Source organism: Drosophila rhopaloa, unplaced genomic scaffold, assembly GCF_018152115.1.
Source record: "Drosophila rhopaloa isolate 14029-0021.01 unplaced genomic scaffold, ASM1815211v1 contig_190, whole genome shotgun sequence".
NCBI lineage: Eukaryota > Metazoa > Arthropoda > Insecta > Diptera > Drosophilidae > Drosophila > Drosophila rhopaloa.
The window spans coordinates 3,186,726-3,206,679 of NW_025335073.1; the positions used below are offsets into that span (position 1 = coordinate 3,186,726).

Consider the following 19,954-nt stretch of genomic DNA (forward strand, 5'->3'; position numbering starts at 1 on the left):
GTACAGAAGTACCTTGTACTCCAATTTTAGCGGAGAACTGGCATTTATTAACCAATGTAGGCTTCTTGCCTATAATTTAAGTTGTGTTCTTTTAGCATCGATGTGCTTTCGCCAAGTAAGCCGTCTATCAAGGTGGACTCCAAGATATGTTACTTCAGTTGTTTGTGGAATATGAATGTTGTTCATAGATAGTGGATAGCAAGTTTGTCTGTTTAGGGTAAAGGTGACGTGTTTACTCTTTTGCTTGTTAACCTTTATGCGCCAATCTGCTAGCCATTTCTCTAGAAGCCTGATATGAGCTGATAACTGTTACGTTGCTCTTATGGGGCACTTAGATCGACTTAGAATGGCAGTACCATCAGCAAGTGTTGAGGTTGTTGTAAGACTGGTTGTCGGAAGGTCTGCTGTGCAAATTATATACAGCGTTGGTCCAAGCACGCTTCCTTGAGGTACTCCAGCTTCAATTGGATGTTATTCGGAGAGGAAATCTTTACATCGCACTGCGAAACTTCTATGCTCAAGATATGACTCTAGTATTTTATGGGTGTTCTGTGGAAGCAAGGTTTTAATTTTATAAATTAAGCCGTCCAGCCAAAAGCGATCGAAGGCCTGGGCGACATCCACAAAAAAGACTGCGGAACAATACTCTCGATTTTCAAATGTATTTCGTGTCTCGAATGTTATTCGGTTTACTTGTTCAATGGTTCCGTGTTGGCATTATGGGACTGTAGGAGTTGCTTTATACGATTCAGGAGCAGCTTTTTAAATATTTTTGATAGGCACGGCAGGAGACTGATTGGTCTATCTGATGAAGGCTGGGACTTGTCCTTTCCGGCTTTGTGGATCATAGTGATGACAGAATTTTTTTCAATGTTGTGGATAATAGCCCAATTTCATCATGGTGTTGAATATTGTGGTGAGAAGATTTACTGCACAGTTCGGCAATTCTGTAATCATTTTAGGGGAGATTAAATCGTGTCCTGGGCCTTTTTTCTTGAGCCCTTATCATTTTTATCACTTCTCTTGATTGGAATATGATAGGCAGGGAAGCCTCTGGAAAGCTGTTTGTTGGGAGCTCAAATCTATTTGTTGGTGGGAGTGGTTTAAAAACGTTTTGTAGATGAGCGGCAAATACATTTGCCCTCTCTTCATTGCTTCGAGCCCATTCTCCTATTTGTGTGTGTAATGGCGACTCACTTTCGATCAGGTATATGATTTAGCTTTCCACAGTGGATATCGTTTGCTCGATTAGACAGTTTTTTATCAGGATTACAAGCCGGTATAAAGAGGGATGGAGTGTTGTGCAGCTAGTGACATAACATACACTAGTTCTTCAACTGAGCTGTCAATCTCTTCTTTTTGGTACATGTTTGGGAAGCCATCAATATGGGTGCTTACGTACTTTCTGTATTTAAGCCAATCTGTTTTACGAGAGGTTAGAACATATATGCGTTCTGAAAGCTGTGGATGTTCGTTGAGATTAAGTAAAATTGACGAGTGATCCGATGACAGATCTGTTAAGTGTTCCAAGCGGACATGATCTCTAGCCACTCTTCTTGTGACGGCCAAATCAATCATCTCAGGCTTCTTATTAGGATATATTGGCCAATATGTAGGCTTACCAGGAGAGATAAGACCAAGCTTGTTTCTTGGTGTTATTATAGCGTTGTACAGCTGTCTTCCCTTGGGGTTGGTTAGTCGAGAGCCCCAGTGGGTGTGTTTTCATTGTAATCACCAGCCGCTAAAAAACGGTCACCTAATAGGTCAAAGAACTGTACAAATTCATCTTCGGAAATGGAAAAGCGTGAAGGGGAGGGACAGCGGATAAATTTAAGAAACCGCTTCTGGTATCGATGTGTATTGATGTAGCTTGTATACAGGCTGTTGCAAATGATGGCAACTCATAGTGCCTGATGCGTTTCTTGATCAGTATGCCAGTACCGCCATGAGCTTTGCCATAAGGATGGTTTTTTTTATAAAATGTATAGGCATTAAGGTGAAAATAGTTTTTGTTTGTTAGGTGAGTCTCTGATATAAGCATGGCGTCAATGTCATACTGATCTAGGTAAAACCACTAACCATACAACATATAGACTGGTCATTTCATACAACGAATTTGGTCACAAAATTTTTCACTCGGGGGGCCCCAGTGCTGGAATCGGCAGGCCCCGACACTTCGTGTGCCTTCGGGTTTTTTCGCTCTCGTTCTAATTCTTATTTTGACGCTCGCGCTCGAGTTCGGTCGTTCAGTCGCAGAGACGCGCATTTTGAAGAAGGTTGGCCTGCGCTTGAATTGGGCTTTGTATGTATGCGTGTTCATGCATTCGCATACAGGGGTGCATGTGTGCGATCATTTCATTTCGATGCAGCAAGAATATTTTGCTACTTTTCAGACTTGGTACCCTAACAATATGGGTGTATTCACTATTGGGTTAATGATAAAAATAAGAATATTATATGTTAAAGTATAATTTTTAATATTTAAGCATATATTTCATCTTGGTTTACAAATTCATATCAGTGGTAGCAGAAGAATGTTTGGCATATATGTATGTATTCCAAATAATATAAATCAATTTAATGAGATAGGAACAGGGCACATCGCAGTCGGTGTCTGCGCTTAGTGGTTCAGAAATCTTCAAACCAAATCAGCTTTGGTTGTTGTTCTGCGAGCGGATGGTGCCTGCATACCCTACCGACGATTGAATTTTAAGGGTGGGTACAGAAACAAGAACGTTTTTAGGACACTTGTTCTGAATGTTATGTTTAATGATAATTAATTTTATAATTTTTTTTTTATATTAAAAATCATTAAAAGTTTACTTCTTGATTTAAAATAGTAATATAAATTTAAGAAAATAACTTCAAATTTTTTTTTCCAAGATTAAAACTATAAAATTATTATATGTACATATGTTTACATATTTATCGGTAACTAATTCAAGCGGCGACTTTCAAGAATAAGCAAACATAAAAATATATATAACTAGATCATTAAATAACAACATTAAACAAAATTACACTGCGAATCAAAAAAAAAATCAACCAAAACTCATTAAACATATCATTCAAAACAAGTGTCCTAAAAAATGTAAACAAAACAAAAGCCAAACAGCCGTTCTTGTTTCTGTACCCACCCCTAAAATTCAATCGTAGGTAGGCTATGCAGGCACCATCCGCTCGCAGAACAACAACCAAAGCTGATTTGGTTGGAGATTTCTGAACCACTCAGCGCAGACACTGACTGCGATGTGCCCTGTTCCTATCTCATTAAATTGATTTATATTATTTGGAATACATACATATATGCCAAACATTCTTCTGCTACCACTGATATGAATTTGTAAACCAAGATGAAATATATGCTTAAATATTAAAAAATATACTGTAACATATAATATTCTTATTTTTATCATTAACCCAATAGTGAATACACCCATATTGTTAGGGTACCAAGTCTGAAAAGTAGCAAAATATTCTTGCTGCATCGAAATGAAATGATCGCACACATGCACCCCTGTATGAGAATGCATGAACACGCATACATACAAAGCCCAATTCAAGCGCAGGCCAACCTTCTTCAAAATGCGCGTCTCTGCGACTGAACGACCGAACTTGAGCGCGAGCGTCAAAATAAGAATTAGAACGAGAGCGAAAAAACCCGAAGGCACACGAAGTGTCGGGGCCTGCCGATTCCAGCACTGGGGCCCCCCGAGTGAAAAATTTTGTGACCAAATTCGTTGTATGAAATGACCAGTCTATATGTTGTATGGTTAGTGGTAAAACGAAGTAAAACTTCGTTGTCGAGGCCAAACCAGTGCACCAATTTTAAAAAAACTAACTTCTGTAGGGGTCCGAGTTATGTTATTATTAAAAATACACGTTGGATTTATTAATTTTCAATATGTCTTTTTTTTTGTGTGCACACTCTACGCTTGTAAAACGACGACTGACTCGATGACGACTGACTCGATGACATATCGATATACCTACATACTTATAACATCTGCATACATATGTTATACATAATTATAACAGTGATCGTTGGCCTTATACTTAACTTAGAAATATACTTGTTATTATATTTATTATACATGTGCATTTGCAACTATAAATAGTAACGTAACAGGCGATCCTGCTACAATTCGGCCTTCCTGACAACTAAGATCTCCTGATCTGTACGAATTACAATCATATTCTTATACACTACTTACAATAATTTTAACTTTTCGTATTTTTATTAATCCAAGGTTTTATGTTTTGGCTACTCCATATACCCTTGTACGGGTTACGTGTCAATTGGAAACCCTCCACATCTTTTATTAAAAATCTATCATATCTCAAAATCTTGTCTATCATATATGGCCCTTTATGTTTTGGGATTAACTTTCTTGATTGTCCTGGAGTGCTGTCAAAATTTTTAACCATTATATAGTCACCTATTTTGTACCCAGCAAATTCTTTCCCTTTATCATTATAATGTTTTTCGTTGTTCATCTGTGCTTCTTTTTGGTTTTGAGCTGCTTCTCTTCGAATTTTATTTAAGTCTCTATTTTCCTCTACATTATCCATTTCCTCAAGTTTTTGTTTTAGTTCATCTACAACTTTTCCCTTTTGTTCAATGCCACACAACATCCTACTTGGAATTTGACTGATACTTTTTTGAATTGTATTGTTGAGTGAGTATTCTACGTTTTCAATCACTGTGTCCCAGTGCATACCTTTCTCAGAATCAGTTAACTTGGCTATCATTGGACCCAAACTCCGATTGACCCTTTCTACTTGGCCATTGGCTTGCGGAGATCCCGTTGCAATTTTAACATGCTTTATACATAATTTATTTAAAAATTCCGCGAATTCTTCTGAAGTGAAACAGCTACCCCTGTCTGACACAATGCATACTGGTCTACTATAAGCACGAAAATAATCTGATAAAGCTACTATAACTTCCTTGGTCTTTGTTGTCTTTGTCGGATACAGCCTTATAAATTTAGTAAACCCATCTATAACAACAAACAAATGCTTTTGAGATCTTCCTGCACGAATTGGTCCGTAATGATCTATGTGTACAAGCTCAAATGGTTTATTTCCCTGCGGAATACTGTGTAACAATCCCTCACTTTTTCCGGATTTAGGCGAATATGCAATACATCTTAAACAATTTTCTATATGCCTCACAACCTTTTCCTTCATTTTTGGGAACCAATATGTCTTCACTATTGCATTTATAGCTTTGTCCCTTCCAACGTGCCCAAATTCATTATGATATTTAAACAGTTCCATTTCTACCATTTCCTCCGGAACATAAAATAGTAATCTACCGTCATTTACTTTTCTATACACCACCCCATTTCGCATCTCAAACAGTTTGTCTTCTGATTTTTCTAATTTCTGTATTAATTCTTTTATTTTACTATCTCTGTGTTGACAAATTATTAAATTATCCTCAAAGCTATTAGTTTCAATTACGCATATATTTGAACATCTGCTTAACGCATCTACATGCTGCATTCTCTTTCCTGGCCTGTGCTCTAAAACAAAATCATATTCTAATAATTCTAACGCCCATCTAGCTATCCTTGGGTTCAACTCGACTTTGTTTAATGTTAGCGCTAACGAATTACAATCTGTGACTACCTTAAACTTTTTTCCTTGAACATAAATCCGAAACCTCCTTAGCGCATAAATAATTGCTAATGTTTCTAATTCGAAACTATGAAATTTAACTTCATCTTTTGTGATAGCCTTGGAAAAAAAAATATAGGATGTAGTTTATTATCATCTTTTCTTTGAAACAAAACCGCACCAAAACCTAATTTGCTGGCATCTGTGTGTAATTCTACTTCATCCTTATAGTGGTATAATGCTAAAACTGGCGCTTCTACTAACTTTTCCTTTAAATTATTAAAACATTCTAATTCCCTTTCCCCAAACGTAAATTCTCTATCCTTCTTAAGTAAATCATACATCGGCTTAGCTATCGTTGAAAAATCCTTTATAAATCTCCTGAAATAGGAGCATAACCCCAGAAAACTCATAACTAAATGTACCTTGTCCGGGACAGGCAAATTTTGCACTGCTTCTATGCCTTTATTATTTGCCTGTATTCCTTTGCTCGTAATAACAAAACCTAAATACTCTACACTCGATTGTAAAAATTCGCACTTGTCCATCCTTAATTCCAATTTATTCTTTACTAATCTGTTTAATACCTCTTTTATTGTTTCATAATGTTCTTCTAAATTCTCACTAGCTATCATAATATCATCCATATATATAATTACTTTATTTTTTCTTATCATATCGTCAAAAATTTTGTTGATAAACCTTTGAAATACCGCAGGAGCATTTTTCAACCCCATTGGCATTCTCAAAAACTCGTATTGACCTAATGTAATGAACGATGTATACTTGACTGACTCCTGATCAACAAATACATGAAAATATCCGTGCTTTAAGTCTAACTTTGAAAATATAGTTTTATTAACAAGCCTGTCCAACAAATCATCAATTAGTGGCAACGGATAGTTGTCTTCCGTTGTTACTTTATTCAATTTTCTATAATCTATGCATAACCTTAGATCCCCTGATTTTTTTCTTACCAGCACTATAGGTGAACCGTATTCTGATTCACTTGGTCTAATAATGTTATTTTTCAAATATTCATCCAACAATACTTGTAATTTTTCCTTTTCCATATAAGATAATCGTCTTGGCGAACAACTAAACGTTTTGGAATTTTCTAAAGTCAATTTAATTTCACATTTTACTTCGGGATTTTCTGGTCTTGGTTTACTTATATACTCATCATCCAATATTTTAATAAACTGACATCGAACCTTGTAATCTACTTTTTCATCTATTCTATACTCATGTTCATTCTCATCTATATTTATATTTAATAATTCCCTCTCAACTTCGTTAAATGTTTCTTCTTTTTCCGATTCATTACTAGAATTTTCATTATTTTCATAAAAATTTTCGTCCTTCTTAACACCATATTCTTCATAACAATTTTCTTCCTCTTCTTCCATTTCATAACATTCTTCTTCCTTTTCATAATATTCTTCTTTCTCTTCACAACATTCTTTTTCTTCTTCCTTTTCATAATCTTCTTTTTCTTCATAAAATTCTTTTTCTTCTTCCTTTTCATAATCTTCTTTTTCTTCATAAAATTCTTTTTCTTCTTCCTTTTCATAATCTTCTTTTTCTTCATAAAATTCTTTTTCTTCTTCCTTTTCATAATCTTCTTTTTCTTCATAACAATTTTCACCTTCACAACTATTTTCTTCTTTTTCATAGCAATTTTCAGCTTTTACATAACAATTTTCATCTTCATAAATATTTTCTTCTTTTTCATAACAATTTTCATCTTCATAACTATTTTCTTCTTTTTTCGCTTCAACAGTAATTATTTTTAAATTACATAAGTCTAAATTTATGTTGCACGCTTCCATGAAATCTCTTCCCAAAATAGCATTATGACTCATAGATTCTTCGTTCACAATTATTAAATGAAAATATACTTTATTAGAGTTTTTGATAATGTAACATAATATTTTTCCTTTAGTTTGCAAATAACTTTTATTTAGACCATAATACCGCTTGTCCTCCGGCAATACTTCAATATTCCTGGGTACCATACAAGTTTTAATTAAAGAAATCGGACTACCCGAATCTATGAGGCATTCTACAATTATTGGGTTATTAGAAAAATGTACAAAATGTATTTTAACATGTCTTACGTAATTGTTGTCAGCTCTCTTGTTGCTTTTGTTCTGTGCACATTGTCCTACCCAGTGTCCCATTTCTCCGCAAGCAAAACATGATCCGGGCTGTCTTTTCGGCTTCAGACAATTTTTAGCGAAGTGGCCTCTAGCATTACAGTTGTGGCACCGAATTTCGTTGCCAACAGCTCGATCCACCGACGCAGTCTCTTTTTCGGGTACTTTCGTTCGCTTCTTCGGTAAGTACACCTCTGCAAACGCTCGTCTCATATGTGCGAGATCCCGAAAACATTGAATTCGCGCTTGGTTGCGCAAATTTCCGTTTGGTATGCCCACAATAATTCGATCTAGTAGTTCTTCTTGATCCAAACTGACGTTCTGGGCTAGCATCAGCTTTTCATCTAGGTACTTTCCAAACTTCTCATCAGATTGCCAGATACGAGACTCGAATATCCGGCGCTTTTCTAATTTCGACTGCGTTTCACCGAACATCGAAATCATCTGGTCGCATAGGTCATCCATTGGTTGCAAGGCCCGACTTGGATTCTCGTATAACCAGGTGTTAACTTTGCCTTTGACCTTGCTTACGAAAAGCATGCGCATTTGAGTTCCAGTAATTCCATAAATATTGGAAATATTTTTCATTTGCGCTATCCACATGCGAGCACATGTCTGTCCGTCGTATACACTCAAAGCTTCCACCGCCATCCTCCAAGACATTTCGCCGTTGATATTTTCGCCTTGTCCGTTTTCGTTGGCCATTCCGTTCTGATTATTACGGCTCTGCATCATTTCTTCTACTTCTGCGTGGCCTTGAATAGTCGAGTTGCGTGTTTGCTTTGGTGTCAATAAATGTAGTTCGATTAGTTGCATTAGCTGGCGCAATTCACTGACAATATCGACGTCTCTTTCTGTCTTGCGCACTTCGACGTGTAGTTGCTCGTTCTCTTGCTGGTTCTCCTTTTCTTCGTCTTCGTTGAAAGAATCCGTTAGGTTTTCGGCTTGGTTATTTGCGTCGTCTCCTTTGCCATACAATCCCAACAATAACTGTTCTTCTTGCTGTTGGCCGGTTTTTGCCGACTTCGAAGCAGCCACGAAATTGTGCATTTCTTTTTGAATATCATGTGCAAATTCATCCGTATTGCTAATTGTGTTCAACCTCAGAATTAATTCGTCTTTAGTGCCCGTTGTTGGCATATTTAGCACTTCTAACCATCTCTTTAACTGCACTACTGACACTGAGCTTAACTCCGAATTGTTATTCATTCTGGTTACGCCCACTTCTGAATTTGTAGGGGTCCGAGTTATGTTATTATTAAAAATACACGTTGGATTTATTAATTTTCAATATGTCTTTATTTTTGTGTCCACACTCTACGCTTGTAAAACGACGACTGACTCGATGACGACTGACTCGATGACATATCGATATACCTACATACTTATAACATCTGCATACATATGTTATACATAATTATAACAGTGATCGTTGGCCTTATACTTAACTTAGAAATATACTTGTTATTGTATTTATTATACATGTGCATTTGCAACTATAAATAGTAACGTAACAGGCGATCCTGCTACACTTCTAACATCCTTCTTTCCTATCAAAAGAGGTTTGCGTAGCAAGCTCACTAAATTGTATTCCGATAGCCTTTCCTTTGCATCTCATATTATTGTGTCTACAGAAACCTGGTTAAAGCCGAAATTTTACCAGGTAAGTACACAATATATAGGTATGACCGTCCCTCTAGACGGGGAGGGAGTTCTAGGTGATATTAATATACCTGGAGTTACCTGGTCCACTTAAGAAATGTAAAGTCCAGACTTTTTATGAAATATAAAAATACCGGTTCTCAATATGTTTTTAGTAGATATTTAAGAGCTCGGTCAAGATTAACCGTGCTTAATGCTCAGTGTTATAATAGTTACTTAAATCGTTGTAAGGTCCAGTTCTCTCACGACCCGAGACAGTTCTTTATGGGCATATTATTCGTTAACACCAAGCGTAAATCTAATTCTTATCCTTCCTCGCTTTCGTTCGAAAATATGACGGCAACCACAGATCAGGCAATAACCGATTTATTTGCCCAATTTTTTCAAACGACTTACTGTACTTCAGATTATTAATCACAGCCTTATTCTTGCACCATATCCAAGTCAAACCTCATATTCTGTCCCACTTTAACAGAAAACTCTCTTCTTTTGGATCTTCTTCGTATTAAGCCTGTTTATTCGCGAGGGCCCGATGGTATTCCTGGTATTGCGGTAAGGCCCTGTGCAAACCTCTTCATAAGTTCTGTACCTTATCTCTAGAAATTTCCCAATTCCCAAATATTCGGAACGAATCATTTGTTATTCCTCTTTTCAAAAAAGGTAACTCGTTAGAAGCCAGTAACTATAGAGCTATATCTAAGTTGTCAGCTATTCATAAGCTTTTTAAAAAAATCATTACTCATCATTTGCAGAACCTTTGTGGATCAATTATTTATCCGTTTATTAAACGTAGATCCACAATCACAAACCTTCTAGAGCTCACTACATTTGTGATAAAAGGCTTCAAAAGTAGTTTTCAAACAGACGTCATTTACATTGACTTTAGTAAAACATTTGACTCTGTAAATCGTTTACTTCTTTTTCAAAAACTTGACCTGTTAGGTTTTCCAGTTGATCTCCTTAAGGGGGTATATACCTTTTTTTGTCGAAAAAAATAGGAAAGTTTGGATTTTTTTATGTATGTAACTATTGTTTTTATTAAATGAATGATTATATTTTCTGAAAGTTTAGATTGTTGACAATGTTTATGCAAAATTTTTTGAAAAAATATTTAATAGTTTTTAAGGTGTGGCTGTTTCCCTTAAACGCCTTTTTTAAAGAGCCTTGCGGTGATAATTCCCCAGGACGAATGGGTCAACTGATACCGAAAAAATAAAAATATTTCATTAGTTTAAAGTAGTATCCTGTACTTGAACGAACGTTTTTAAAATTTTTTTTTTTGTGCATACGGGAACGTTTAATGCAAAAAATGACGTTTTTGGACGCAAAAATTCTTACAACACTATCTATTTCGGCGAAATAAAAATTTTTACATGAAAAAACGATCGTTCAAGTACTAATAAAATTCATTACGAACATTTAAAAAAAAATTTGAAGAAAATCGGTTTAGTATTCTTACAAAACTATCTATTTCGGCGAAATAAAAATTTTTACATGAAAAAACGATCGTTCAAGTACTAATAAAATTCATTACGAACATTTAAAAAAAAATTTGAAGAAAATCGGTTCAGTACTTTTTCGCCAATCCATATCACCGCAAAGTCATTTTTAAAAAAAAACATTTCGAGATATTTGCGTTTAAAGTTTCAAGTTTGGGTCTGGGCGGGGACGAGGAGGGCGGCTAGGAGCGCTGTAACTTTTTTTCTACTGCTCAAATCTCTATGAAAGTTTTGGGAAATATTCTCAAGAAGTTGTTCTTTAAGATAAAGCAAAAAAAAAAATTCGATTTTTTGAAAATGAAAAAGGTATATACCCCCTTAAATCGATCTCAAGTTATCTAAATGGCAGGTCACAAAGGGTCCTTTTTAAAAATTCAATTTCTGAAATTCTCCGTGTTACCTCCGGTGTCCCAAAAGGGAGCCATCTGGGTCCGTTACTTTTTACATTATTTATTACCGATCTTCCCTCCATTTTAAGTCATTCTCGCGTACTTATGTACTCAGATGATGTTAAGTTATGCCTGCAGTATACGGATATTTCCTGCCATTTAGACTAACAATCCGATCTAGATAATTTTCAAAACTGGTGCCGAGATAATTTACTAAATTTAAACGGTTCCAAGTGCAAGCTGATGGCTTTTTATCGGGCCAATCCGATATACGCGACTTACACGTTAAGTGGCAGCTCTTTGGATAGAATAACTCTTGTAAACGATCTTGGCGTTCTCTAAGCTAAAATTTTCAAACCACATTTCATCCATGGTTAATAAAGCCAGAGGAGTGCTTGGATTTATTAAAAGGTGGTCAAATGAATTCGATGATGCTTATTTAACTAAAACTTTATTTATTTCGTTAGTCCGTCCGATTCTGGAGTATGGATCTCCCGTCTGGAGTCCACAATACGGAATACATATCGGTCGTATTGAATCAGTACGAAACTAAACTGGGATGCAAATATTAACCTACCTTCTTATTCTAGTAGACTTCTGTTGATTAATTTACCCTCACTAGCCAATAGTAGAACTGTCTTTATTTATAACCTTATACATGGTGATTTTGACTGCCCCGACTTGGTTAGTCTGCTAAACTTTTCTGTGCAAAGTAGATCAAAACCAAAGAACAGCTGGAGAGTGCAGACGTCTTTTGCGCGAGCTCCGGAAAAAAACCGCTCAAAAGTGAAAAACAATAACTAAAAGTACTGGAGTGGTGTTATAAAGGCAATCATTGCTAAAAACAGTAAATAATAATTAGTGCGATGTATAAAACTAGTGCAAAGTTATTATAAAAACTAAGAAGTGCCACGAGTGATAGCTCAATGAGCGGCGATTCAAAAAATTAGCGTTGAAGCTCCGTTGACCAGAGAAACAGTTATATCTCTTATTTCTCAACCCGTGATACAGAAGTAGAAAGAACTTCTTCAAAGAGCAACTCAGCCCTACTGACCATTGACAGTGCGAGAGCACGGTCTTGTTCTCCCGCCCTACTCACACCAACTCCCACTTCATGGAGCTTGCAGTGTAGAACCCCACCCCCAGCTTCGACTCACAGCTCACCAGCCACGAGCACTGCGACCTCGTTAATTTCTGCAACCGCAGCCACTGCAACAACAACATCAACGGTCGCCGTTAACAACAATGCGATTTCGAATGCGTTTGCAACTTCTGCAGCGCCAAAAAAAACTACAAAGCCAATTGTAAGTACGAGTGCCAATATCGACAATATCAAACAACAACAAGTGGGTCCGGCTATACAGACTGGCATGGACCGTTACATCCAAATTTGGAAATAAACGAAAACAAAATTGCCCTAATAAAGGCAACGCACAACCAGGGGCATCTAGTAACAACAGATTCGCCCTATTGTCGGAAATTAATAATAATCAATCCCAAGCTGGACAGGCTGTTCAAAAGAAAGCAAAGCCACCACCAATTTACATAAGGGAACAGAACTCAAATGCCCTAGTAAAGAAAATTGTTGTGCTGGTCGGGAATGAAAACTTTTATGTTACTCCTCTTGTTAAAGGGAATATTCATGAAACAAAGCTTCAAGTCAAAACTGAAGATCAATTCAGAGCTGTAACTAATTACCTAGACGAGGCTAGGAAACCCTACTGCACATACCAGCTCAAGAGTAGCAAGGGCTTGCAAGTAGTGCTAAAGAGCATAGAGCCCGACGAATCCACCAATGATATAAAAGAGGCACTGAAAGAGAAAGGATTCTTCTCCAAAAATATTATTAATATTATCAAAAAAAAAAAAAAAAGCCGCAACCAATCTTTAAGGTCGAACTGGAGCCAGAAAGCAGAGCCTTGAAGAAAAATGAAGTGCACCCGATCTACAAACTGCAATTCCTGTTGCATAGAAGGATTACTGTTGAAGAACCGCATAAGCGGAATGGCCCGCTGCAATGCACAAACTGCCAAGAGGATGGACACACCAGAAACAACTGCGGGCTTCGTTCACTCTGCGTAGCTTGCGGTGGCTTCCACAAATCCGAACCTTGCCCTGCAAGCAAAGAAGATCCAAAGACAAAGAAATGCGCTAACTGTGGAGATAACCATACCGCAAACTACAGAGGCTGCCCGGTCTATATAGAGCTGAAGAGTCAGTTTCAACAAGCAAAACAAGCACGCTCCCAGAATGCACGAAATGCGTACGTGCAATCCCAAACCACACCTAATGTTTTCTTTGCAAAAGCAGCCAGATCTTCATTTGGGCCCCTCAACACAAATGAGGGAGTTTCATACGCCAGTGCCCTAAGATCAGGATTTGCCAATCTGACGGGGTTCCCACAAGCTCAATGCTCTGAGCAAAATATAATAACACCTCAGCAAGCAATACGACAAATACCAAACAGCATGGAAACCATGATGGCGTGAAGGCCTTATGCATAAAATCAATACATTACTGCCAGAAAACACTCATAAGTTACTTAGGTCGTACCTCTCCCACAGAGTCTTTGAGGTTAGATGCAATACAACGACATCCAACGAGTATAACATTGAAGTCGGAGTCCCACAAGGTAGCGCACTGGGCCCTACCCTGTTTGTCCTATACACAGCAGACATCCCTACGAACGAGAGGCTGACTACGTCCACATTTGCTGATGACACCGCAATCCTCAGCCGCTCGAGATGCAAAACTAGAGCAACAGCTCAACTGGCTGATCATTTGGTGGTAGTTGAGAAGTGGCTATCAGACTGGCGAATCAAAATTAATGAACAAAAGTGTAAACATATAACGTTTACCCTTAACAGACAATCGTGCCCCCCGCTAACTTTGAATAGTACGCAGATTCCTTAAGCTAGCGATGTAACATATCTCGGCGTCCACCTCGACAGACGCCTAACCTGGCGGACTTAAAGCTAGCAGCCTACACTGGATTATACATTCTCGATCACCCCGGTGTCTGGACTTTAAAGTTCTTCTCAACAACTCCACCCTTAAGCCCATTTGGACCTACGGCTCCCAGCTCTGATGGAACGCGAGCAACAGCAACGTTGACATCATACAGCGCTCATAATCAAAAATCCTGGGAACAATCGCTGGGGCACCATGGTATGTTCGGTACGAAAACATCCACAGGGATCTGGGCATACTACCGGTCAAAGATGAAATAGCAAAGCAGAAAGCGGCCTACCATAACAAGCTTACACTGCACCCAAATAATCTCGCAAGGAACCTAAGACAGGTTTCGAACAGAACTCGTCTGCATCGTATCGATCTACCAGCCCAGCAATAAATATTAGGGCCCTTTAGTTTAAATTCAGTCTACATGACTGTAAGTTAAGTTATATTCTTAAGATTTGATATACTTATTGTTAGTCTCATATAGAGAAGATTCAATAAATAAAGCATATATTTAAGAAAAAAATAAATTTAGATTAACTGGAAATTAGATTCCCCTAATATTAAATCATTGTAGATCTATGTTCTGACTATAATAGAACGCTCCTAAAACGATTAGTACTAGCTTCATTGGCATAAAATTGATCTAAATATTACTTTTTTCCCCGGACTTTCACATGTTTTTTTTTTTTGTGTTTTTAACTTGGCTTTTATTTATTGAATCTTCTCTTAATTTTGAGACTAACAATAAGTTTACGAATCTTAACATTAAAATTTAACTAACAGTATAATAAGACTGCATTCTGGTTGCGCGTCTCCCAAGTCGGTCGGGGTTTCCACAAGCTCAATGCTCTGAGCAAAATATAATAACACCTCAGCAAGCAATACGACAAATACCAAACAGCATGGAAACCATGATGCTGACTTTACAACAGGGTATGATGGAATTTATGTCCTTCATAAACAACAATGACAAACCCTATGCAAAATCAAAACATTTTAATAAATTTATCACATCCCAACAATCTAAATAATCGATGTCTTGTCTTTGAATATCCATGTGGAATGCCAATGGCGTTTAACGGCACAAACTTGAAATAACTCAATTCCTCAATGAAAACCAAATAGATGTAATGCTGCTGGCAGAAACGCATCTCACAAGTAAATACAACTTCCAAATAAGAGGTTACACTTCATACTGCACAGATCATCCGGACGGTAAGGCTCATAGAGGAACTGGAATCCTTATCAGGGAACGCATTAAGCGCCACTTTCACCAGAGGTTTACAACAAATTATTTGCAGGGGATCAAGACTCGTGACGCCCAAAGGAGGACAACTGTATAAAGCAATCATAAATTTGACCAACAAACTCGACTATGTCTCCCCTGGCAACCCCACATATTGGCCAGCTGACCCCAGAAAACTCCCGGACTTAATTGACTTCGCTGTGACCAAGAACATCCCAAGAAATTTAGTAAGCGCCAAATCGCTATCGGACTTATCATCGGACCACTCGCCTGTTTTAATAACTCTCCTTCAAAGCCCGAAAGCACACCTTCAGGCTGACCTCGACTCGAACTAACTGGCTAAAGTACAAAAAGTACGTAAGTTCCCACATTGAACTAACATCACAGTTAAACATAGAGAACGACATCGACTTCTGTGCTGAGTCAGTACTCGTGGCAGCAGCCAAAATCTCAACACCAGAAGAGACAATAGTGCGTAGCAACCAATACAAAACTAATCTGCAAATCGAACAACTGGTTCGGGAAAAACGACGTCTACGACGCGCTTGGCAATCCTTTAGATCGCCCCATTCGAAGCAACTCTATAATGATGCCACCCGCAGACTCACCAAAACCCTCAAGCAAGAAGAGGAGCTTGCGCAGCGCCGGTACATCGAGGAACTGTCGCCGACCAGTACAAAGCATCCTTTGCGGAGAGTTCATCCAAATTTAAGCTCTCCGATAGAATCAGTCACTCCGATTAGAAACTCCTCGGGTACTTGGATCCGCAGTGACGAAGAAAGAGCCGAAACATTTGCTTTACACCTACGAAATGTATTTCAGCCGAACGCCGCCACAAACTCTCTTCAACTACCGCCGCTTAGCTCTGAAAGTGCAATTAACCCGATTCTGTTTCAAGCACCTGGAATTGCTAACGTCATTAGGAAGCAAATAAAACCGAAAAAGGCTCCAGGGGGCGACCTAATAACCCCAAAAATGATAATTGAACTTCCAAACTGCGCAGTGGATGTTATATGCAAGCTTTTTAACGGGATCACAAAACTTGGTTCCTACCCCAAAAAATGGAAAAAGTCCGTGGTTATAATGATACCGAAGCCTGGGAAAGACCACACAATTCACTCATCGTACAGGCCAATAAGCTTACTATCGTGCCTGTCCAAATTACTGGAAAAATGCCTGCTCACGAGCATTACACCATATTTAAGAGAACAAAACTTAATCCCGGCACATAATTTCGGGTTTCGTGAAAGCCACGGAACCATCGAGCAAGTCAACCCTATAACTTCAGAAATTCATACAGCCTTCGAACATCGGGAATATTGTAGTGCGATATTCCTCGACGTCTCTCAGGCGTTCGACCGAGTGTGGCGTGAAGGCCTTATGCATAAAATCATAACATTACTGCCAGAAAACACTCATAAGTTACTTAGGTCGTACCTCTCCCACAGAGTCTTTGAGGTTAGATGCAATACAACGACATCCAACGAGTATAACATTGAAGTCGGAGTCCCACAAGGTAGCGCACTGGGCCCTACCCTGTTTGTCCTATACACAGCAGACATCCCTACGAACGAGAGGCTGACTACGTCCACATTTGCTGATGACACCGCAATCCTCAGCCGCTCGAGATGCAAAACTAGAGCAACAGCTCAACTGGCTGATCATTTGGTGGTAGTTGAGAAGTGGCTATCAGACTGGCGAATCAAAATTAATGAACAAAAGTGTAAACATATAACGTTTACCCTTAACAGACAATCGTGCCCCCGCTAACTTTGAATAGTACGCAGATTCCTTAAGCTAGCGATGTAACATATCTCGGCGTCCACCTCGACAGACGCCTAACCTGGCGGACTTAAAGCTAGCAGCCTACACTGGATTATACATTCTCGATCACCCCGGTGTCTGGACTTTAAAGTTCTTCTCAACAACTCCACCCTTAAGCCCATTTGGACCTACGGCTCCCAGCTCTGATGGAACGCGAGCAACAGCAACGTTGACATCATACAGCGCTCATAATCAAAAATCCTGGGAACAATCGCTGGGGCACCATGGTATGTTCGGTACGAAAACATCCACAGGGATCTGGGCATACTACCGGTCAAAGATGAAATAGCAAAGCAGAAAGCGGCCTACCATAACAAGCTTACACTGCACCCAAATAATCTCGCAAGGAACCTAAGACAGGTTTCGAACAGAACTCGTCTGCATCGTATCGATCTACCAGCCCAGCAATAAATATTAGGGCCCTTTAGTTTAAATTCAGTCTACATGACTGTAAGTTAAGTTATATTCTTAAGATTTGATATACTTATTGTTAGTCTCATATAGAGAAGATTCAATAAATAAAGCATATATTTAAGAAAAAATAAATTTAGATTAACTGGAAATTAGATTCCCCTAATATTAAATCATTGTAGATCTATGTTCTGACTATAATAGAACGCTCCTAAAACGATTAGTACTAGCTTCATTGGCATAAAATTGATCTAAATATTACTTTTTTCCCCGGACTTTCACATGTTTTTTTTTTTTTGTGTTTTTAACTTGGCTTTTATTTATTGAATCTTCTCTTAATTTTGAGACTAACAATAAGTTTACGAATCTTAACATTAAAATTTAACTAACAGTATAATAAGACTGCATTCTGTTTGCGCGTCCCTCAAGTCGGTCGCTGGGTGGGTAAGTCATTGCGACGAAGGCGTGATTGGTTTCTCAACCTTGTAAGACCTCTCGCCAGGTGGTTAGGGTGCAACGATAGCTTGGTAAAGTACTTTTCCTTCTGTTCTGCAATAACTTCTTTGACTGGTAGAATGTTTAAGTCGCGATGTATGTTTTCGTTGCGAGCGTACCACGGAGCCCCGAGACGTTGATAAGCCAATGAAGGCTACTAGCTTTTAGCTTTAGGTGTGTTCTTTTGGCTTCAAGTGCAGGCGCAATGTGAGTCTTCTGTCGAGGTGTACTCCTAGATATGTCACTTCGTTTGCTTGCGGGAGTAGAGTGCGGTTTCACATGAGCAGCGGGCAGTTTTGCCTGTTCAGGGTGAACGTAACGTGCTTGCATTTTGGTTTGTTCACTTTAATTCGCCAATCTGATACAAACTTTCTAACATCGACCAGATGAAGAGCTAGCTGCGCAGTTGCATACATCGGGCATTTTAAGCGGCTGAAAATGGCTGTATCATCAGCAAACGTAGATGTTGTTAGTCGTGTGCTTGTTGGGATGTCTGCTGTGTAGAGGACATATAGGACATGTTGGCCCAAGCACGCTTCCTTGGGGAACTCCAGCTCCAATAGTGAAATCGTCAGTTTTAGCAGTGTTGCATCTTCTTCTGGGTGTTGTAGGGGAGCATTGTCTTGATCTTGTACATTAGACCTTCTAGCCAAACTCTATCAAATGCTTGAGAGACGTCTAAAAATATGGCAGTACAGTACTCTCGTTTTTCGAACGCGTTCCGAATTTCTGATGTTATCCGGTTGACCTGCTTAATTGTTCCGTGCTTTTCACGAAACCCAAATTGATGTGGCGGAATTCCTTCCTGGATTCTTAGGTATGGGTTTATCCGAGTCAATACGCATTTTTCAAAGAGTTTAGATAAGCATGAGAGCAGGCTTATAGGTCTATACGACGTGGGAATTGTGTGGTCTTTTTCCGGCATTGCTATCATTATTATAATCGACTTTTTCCATCTCACTGGAAAGTGGCCAAGTTTTGCGATGGCATTAAAAAGCTGGGTGATAGCGCAAACGGCGCAATATGGGAGCTCAATGATCATTTTGGGAGTTATGAGGTCGCAGCCCGGGGATTTTTTCGGATTCAGCTGATATTTGATGATGTTAACGATTTCGTTTGGGCGAAACTCAATTGGCTCATGTTGAAGCTGAGGCTCATATGGTAAAGTCGGCAAAGTGAACTCACTAGTGGCAGGATTTGGTTGGAAGATATTTTTAAGGTGGTTGGCAAACGTGCTGGCTCTGTCTGCATCGCTGCGCTCCCAGCCGCCTGTGGGATTTCTAATAGGCATCACTGTTACTTTCGGTGAGCTAAGAGTTGGGTGAGCTCTCCATAGTGAGTGTTTTGTACTAGATGTTGACAATTGCTCTATGTAGCGTCGGTGGACATATGCTTCTTCTCGCTGTAAAGCTTTAGTGAGTTGACGTGATGCATGTTTTAAGCGTTGCCTAGCAGATGGCGATCTGTGGAGTTGCCACTCTTGACGTAAGCGTCGCTTTTCGAGGACGAACTGTTCTATTTGTAGATTTGTCTTTTTTTGGTTGCTTTGTGTACTTGTAGTTTGGGGTGTTGAAACTCGAGCTGCAGAGACGAGTACAGACTCCAGTGTATTAACAAATCTGTCTACGTTGGCTTCATCGTTGAGATGAGGACTTAGCTCAATGTGTGAGCTAATGGTTTTTC

At 38.6% G+C, this 19,954-nt stretch overlaps 1 protein-coding gene across 2 annotated transcripts in view; it reads right to left on the reverse strand.

Moving 5' to 3' along the window:
* LOC108041495 (unconventional myosin-VIIa) overlaps window positions 1–19,954 on the reverse strand; it is a 1,185,777-nt gene that overhangs the window by 335,219 nt on the left and 830,604 nt on the right. The gene's annotated exons all lie outside the window — the stretch shown is intronic.